Raw genomic sequence first — 6,945 nt, 5'->3', positions numbered from 1 at the left:
TCTGGAGTTCAGGCAAGGAGCCCAGGCAGGAGATAGAAGGAGGAGCATCACAATGTCATTTAAAGCTATGGGGGAGGGAGAGGATGAAACGTGCCCAAGATCACAGAGAGCCAGTGGCCAGGATTGGAACTGGGCTCTGTCAGACTCCAAAACCCATGGGAGCTCTTTCCACTCCATCAGGCAGTCACCTGGGAGAGGGGAACAGAGGGGGCTGTGTCAGAGGTGTGGGCGGGGGCTATAAGACTTGGGGGCGGGGGCAAGAAGAAGCCCCTGAAAATGACTTTGGGAACAACTGAGACCCTTCCAGCCTGGGCTGCCCACCCCACAACCACAGCCTGCCCAGCTGGTGGAGCCCTGGTCAAGCATGGAGTCCTGACCCCTGCCCATTGTACAGATGGAGAAACTGAGGTCCAGAGGAGGGCAGGGCTGGACGCTAGGTCTTCTGCCTGCCAACCCTGGCTTCTCCACCAGCCTCTAAGGAGGGCTCCTGTCTGAACCAACTCAGTGGTTGAGTTGCAGCCACCCAACAATGACAATCCTGAAGGGGGTGGATGCTTCTCTTGAGGTCCTCAGAGAGAACTGGGGCCTGGGGTCTTCCTTCCTGGGCTCCCCACCAGGGCAATGTTTGCCCCAGTTTAGCCATCCCTGGCCTCAGGACCCTTCCAGGTCTCTGGCAGGGCAGCCTCGAGTCTGGCACCAGTTGTGGCTCCTGCCCCGTGGCCAGGATCGAGGCCCTACCCGGCCCCTGCCCAGACCACCCAGCGCCAGGGCCTGGTGGAGCCCAGTGGGGCTGGTGGGCAGTGTTCCCAGGCCGGCCAGTCGCGGTCTGGCTCCGCCCGAGGGGCTGTGGCCTGGGAACCACTAGCTGTCTCCTCGGGGTAGCGGCTGGGACCTCCAGAACAAACAGGGAAACCACAGGCCTGAGCCCGGCCTGAGGAGGGGAGCTGCCTCTGACCTTGTCAGCAAACGCCAGTGGGGAAGGTGCATCAGCTGGGGGGCTCGGAGCCCCTGGGTGGGGTGGGGTGTGTCTCCTCCACCTCAGGCTGGGAACAAAGCCTCGGAATCAGACGGATCTAGGTTTATATCCAGACTCTGCCACATCCTAGCTGAGTGGCCTGGGGCAAGTGACTTTGCTGCCCTGTGCCTCAGTTTCCCCTTCTGCAAAAACAGCCCCAGTAGCCCCTGCCTCCCAGAGCTGTAGTCACATGACCTGGAGTCCACTGCATGGAGAGCACCCAGCTCAGAGCCTTGTGCACAGTAGGTCCTGGAAGGACATTAGTCCCTGACCCATCGCTGGTTCAGTGGCAGCCAGAACAATCCTGGGGGATTCCTGGGCCTGGCAGGGCAGGCCGGGACAACCTCGCTGATTCAGAGCAGTGGGCAGGGCGGGGGGGGGGGGGAATGGGGGAGCAGCTGACTCCACTAAAAGCCACAATTAGAGCTCAATTTACAGAGATGCTGTTAGTTCTTCCCAGGGCAGATGTGATTATAGGCTCGGAGCTAACCCGTTACTAACAGGATGACACACAGAGGGCCCCGTCCAGGCCGTGGCAGGACGTCCAGCCCCGCCCCCCCACTGTACAACTGGGGAAACCAGGCCTGAGCAGAAGGGACTAGCTCCAGCTCACACTGCAGGTTGGGGGGCCAGGCCCAAGCCCTGCCACCGGCTGGCCACTCCAAGCTCTGTCCCCAACTCTAACTTTTCCCTGAAGGATTTCTTGCTGATCTAGAAGCCAGAGGCACCTTGAAGGAGCTGACATGCCTTGAAAAAGAGGGATGGGGGTCCAAGATGGCTGAAGCCCCGAGAGGAAGCGGGCCTGTCGGGATGGCTCAGTGTGACACTGGCCATGGGGCCTGGGCCTCGGGGCCAGCCACTCCCTGCCCAACCCACAGGGGCCTCAAAATGATACCGATAATATGGGGCTTCCCTGGTAGCGCAGTGGTTAAGAATCCACCTGCCAATGCAGGGGACACGGGTTCGAGCCCTGGTCCAGGAAGATCTCACATGCCGCGGAGCAACAAAGCGCCCGTGCTCCACAACTACCAAGCCTGCACTCTAGAGCCCGCGAGCCACAACTACTGAGCCCGCGAGCCACGACTACTGAAGCCTGCGTGCCTAGAGCCCATGCTCTGCAACAAAGAGAAGCCACCACAATGAGAAGCCCCCACACCACAAAGAAGAGTAGCCCCCGCTCGCCGCAACTAGAGGAAGCCCACTGCAGCAACGAGGACCCAACACAGCCAAGAATAAATAAAATTTTAAAAAATGATACTGATAATAATAATAACAACAATAATCATGGTGGCTCCCCCTCTGAAGCTCTCTCACCGAGGGCTGGCATCATCTCATACCCTTCATGGTAGCCAGGAAGGGAGCTGCTACCGTTATCCCCATTGTAGGGATGGGGAAACTGAGTTTCAAAGTGGTCAGGGACTTGCCCAAGGTCACAAGGGGAGCCAGTGGCAGGGCCAGCACTGGAGCAGGTATGTTCCTACTGAGACCAGAAGAGATGCTGCAGTCCTTTATCACCTGGCCTGGAGCCGGGTCATCCCAGCGAATGGAGGCAGTGAGGGAGGGATCAGCAAGTGAATAAATGAATGAATGTATGAATGAATGAACAAAAAGGCTGTTTAAGGGACTCTGTCCTGGGGGAGGTGTGGGAGAACCAAAGGCCTCTCCCTAGTTGGCCCCTTCAGGAAGACCCCTGAGATCAATGTGCTTCAGGAAAAGATCCAAATCTTACCTCCCCAGAAACAAGTGTCCTCAAGTTTCTGGGTCCCAGGAATCTCCCAACTGTCCAAATGTCCCCCTAAGGAGCACTGATCAGCACCTCTTTGGCCTGCTCCCCTACCTTAGTCCCCAAAAGCCCCCAATGCCAGAAGCCAGAGGTCACCCTGCCCTAGTTCCCAGCCCCGACCTGCATGCTTGCCCAGGCTGGACTCCGAGTTGGGATTGGGGTCTGGGGTGAGGGTGGGGTAGGAGAAAAGCTGGCATCATCTCTCTGTACCCTCTGCCCTGCTTCTCCCCTCCACAGCTCACTTTGGGGAGCCCCTGGGGTGAGGGCAGTGCACACTCCCATTGGATCCAAGGAGCTTGGGAGGGGCAGGTAGGGTGCTGGAGCCCCTGCTGGCCAGGCACCACCCCACTGCTGTGGGCATGGGTTGGGAGAATTCTTCATTCATTCAACAAATATTTATGAAGCCCCTATTGTGTGCCAGGCCCTGGGTGAGGCACCGGGGCTCAGGAGAGACCCTCCCTTCTGACGTCTATGGTTCCCCTGAGGAGGTAACTGGTGTCTGTGTATCACGTGCACCGCACCCCGCCAGCCAAAAAACTGAAACCTCCCTGTGGGCAGGAGCTGTTCCTCCCACATCAGACAGGGATTTCCCCCAGGCGTGGCTGTGACATCCCCGCCAGGCAGGGGCTCCCTCGGTCTATAGAACCTGCTGCTCCTAAGAAATTTCTCCTCTCATTCTTAGAGCCTCCCCGATAGGGCTGCCAGATAAAACATAGGATGTCCAGTCAAACTTGAATTTCAGATAAACAAGGGATGATTTTTAGTTTAAGTATGTCCCAAATATTGCATGAGGTATACTTAAACTAAAAATCACCCCTTGTTTATCTGAAATTCAAGTTTAACTGGGCTCTGTGTGTTTCTACTTGCTAAATCTGGCCACCCTACCCATGGAGCTCAATTCTTCTGCTCGCACCTGGCCTGGATGGATGGCCCAGGTCATGACAGAGCCCCTGCCTGCCCAGTTACAGCTCCTGTCGGTCCCCAGGACTACTGTCCTCCCCCACCAGGACCCACCTGCAGCCCCAGCTCCCAGGTGGACACTTACCCCTTACCTGGCATGCACAGTCCAGCCTACAGGCTGTCAGAAGGCTGCGGGGGCCTCCTGCATGGTGGACCCAGAGAGAGGGGGATAGACTCACAGCTGCAGAGAGGGACCTCGAGTGTCAGAGACAGAGAGAGGCAGAGACACAGAGGTAAAGGGACATAAAGAGTAAGCAGATGGAGACTGTGGGAGATAGCCAAGACAGAGACAGACGGAGAGCTTAAGGCTCCCTGCCCAGAACTGGTTCAGGGAGACCAGTGCAGAGGGTGGAGGAATTCTGAGAGCCCACCAGGGTTCATTCTGAGTGGATCAGGGCAGAGGCTGGGCCCCTGGGCCCCTGAGCCCCTGGACTGGGCCAGGGCTCTGCGCCCTGGATGGGCAAGCCTTGGGAGGCAGCTTGGGGTCTCCGGCACTGGCAGTCAGGGGTGGGAGTCCTCCCAGCCCCTCTGCTCTCCCCTCACCCTGCCTCCCAGGGGCAAACACAGGGACATTCATGGCTTCCCAGAAGGGCCTATGGGGCAGCCAGAGTGGCTTTTAAAATTAGCCTTGCTAACCAGATCTGGTTATTTCAGGAGGCTCCATCCCTGACTGTCCCCTTGGCAGGGTGGATACAGGGAAGGAGGGAGGGACCTCCACATTCCAGGGTCCCTGGTTAAGTACCCCCTGTGGCCTGAGCAGCAGAGAATGTCCAGGTCACAGTCCCCTGGCACTGGGCGGGCCTGGGCCTGCGGCCGGCTCTTTGGCAACGTTGCCCCAGAGTTAGCCGTGGATGTCCAGGGATGCCCCAGCTGCTGGGAGACGGGGAGGACCCCTCCTATTGGGCATGGGGTCTATGCCACATCCCTTAGAGGCCAGGACAGCTTCTTGGCCTGACAGCAACAGGTAGGGCTTTGCCTCCATTTTATAGGTGAGGAATCTGAGACCTGGAGAGACAGATCCCAGCTCTGAGGCAGGGGAGACGTGGCTGTCGGGTCAGCCAGGCACCCAAGTCCCTTCATGGAGGCCTCTTGCCTCCTGCTGTCAGAGAAACCTTTGGCTGCCGTTTCCACCACCAGAGTTATTTCTAAGCAGGGTCCTGTGCTTCCCGGAGCCCGGCGCCCCCCGCCCAAGCCCTAATTTCAGCCTCGGGTCAGTGTCCTGGCTCGCCCTCCCCACCTCAGAACCCAGGACGAGCACAGAGCTGGCGCTGGCACAAGAGAAACAGTGCTGGACACTTTGATCCCAGAGGCCAGATTCGTCCTTGGCCTCCCCCAGCCCCACCTTGGAGCCTGGAGGGGTGGGGCGGGGGCCCAGGCTGAAACCCAGCCCAGAGGCCGGCCCTTCCCACTGATGGGGGCTCTGCCACAACCTGGGCAGGCCGAGGGGCGAAGGCAGGTTCTGCTCATCAGGCCGGCCCCCTGCTTCCGCTCCAGCTCAGCTGCGGGCCGGAGCTGTGGGGTGGGGCACATCATAAAGGGATACAAGCAGGGGTGCCCCGCTTCTTTTATACAAGGATCGTGAACCCCAGTAAAGCCCAGGAAGCTGAGGTTCAGGGAAGCAACTGATAACTGTACATTCCCAACGCCTCGTGTCCAGACACCTGTGCCTGGCTCCGTGCCAGCTGCTTCATCTCCCGTTCAGAGGAGAGACTCCACAGCCTCTGATGCGGGTCACGGAGGTGGCCCTCGTTAATGGCTAACTGCATGTCCCCACACACAACACACACAATCTTCTGAGCCCACTGTGTGCTAGGGCAGCACCAAGAACTTTCTGAGGTATCACCTCATTGAATCCTCACCTCAGGGTACCAAGGGCAGGACTATTAGCATTCCCATTGCACAGATGAAGACCTGGAGGCCCAGAGAGCCAAAATCACATGCCCAAAGTCACAGAGCTGGGAGGTGAACAGACTCAGAGCTAAGCTCTTGATCTTCGTGCTGAAGCGGGGGCTACTGGTCCTTGGTGGTGGGATGGGAGGAGACAGGGTAAGAGACTGGGGCAGAGAGTGGGGAAGAGCCAGGGCCTGGGAGGGGTTAGAGAACAGGGGTGAGGCAGAGGAGGGGAGGGGGGTTACCAGGGGACCCACTGAGCCCAGGGTTGCCCAGGGCCAAACCCAGGTGGGCGGGGTTGGGGAGTGGATGTGAGTCACCACCCCTGGGTGGCCCCAGATATCTGAGTGTCACAGCAGGGCCCTGTCGGGAAAGCCCCTGGGGTGCACCCAACATCGTCCTGGGGAGGGCATGGGAGCTGTGGTGGGGAGGGGGTGAGGCCAAGGCATGGTTAGTCCCGCTGGAACCCAATTCTGTGCCCGCGACCCCAGACCCCAAATCCCCCAACCTGCTCTTCCTCCTGTGCTCCTACCTCAGAGGAGACCCTCCCATTCACCCAACACTCAGGCCAGGACCCCCCCCCCTCCCCCGACCCAAGGTTCCTAAGGTCCTCCCTCAGCCCCACATCACATCAGGCCACATCAGGCCCTCCGCCCAGCTGCTCAAGTCTCCCAGCATCTTCCAGACCTGCCCACTGTCCTGGATACCCTCCGCACCCAGCAATGGCCTCCTGGGTCCTCCCCTCCTTGGGCTGACATTGCCCACCCAGTCCCCACCAGCAGCCCCCACTTCTCTTTCTACTGCTATTTTGCATCCTCCATGGCTCCCCACTGCCCTCAGCATAAAGCCTTAGCCCCTTGGTCTGGCACCCAAGGCCATGTGACCTCTGGCCTCATCTCTGCCCCATCTCCCTGCCCCTCCGTCATCACCTTCCCATCATTCAGAACTGCCGGCTCCCTTCCCGACTGCAAGCAGCACTCCCTCGCCTCCTACCTTTGCACCTGCAGCTCGCTCCCCAGGGACACTATCCTAAGCCTTTCCAGGATGCTCAGGCACCACTCTTCCGGAGTCTTCCCCACGCTTCCCTTAGCCAGGCTGGACCCCATGCTCGATCCCGCCCCCCACCCCTGCCAGGGCATTCGTCACCCTTTATTATAACCGCTCTGCACTGTGAGCTCCTTCCAGCAGCTGGACAGATTCATCGCCATCTCCCCACCCCCATCATTCCAGGTAAGCAATCCCTTGGCGCCCCCAGATGGCCACATAGGGGAAGCCCTTGAGCTTCACTGGGCTTAGG

This window comes from Lipotes vexillifer, unplaced genomic scaffold (genome assembly GCF_000442215.2).
Source record: "Lipotes vexillifer unplaced genomic scaffold, Lipotes_vexillifer_v1.1 scaffold496, whole genome shotgun sequence".
NCBI lineage: Eukaryota > Metazoa > Chordata > Mammalia > Artiodactyla > Lipotidae > Lipotes > Lipotes vexillifer.
The sequence above is the reverse complement of the archived record's forward strand: the minus strand, read 5'-3'. Positions refer to the sequence as shown.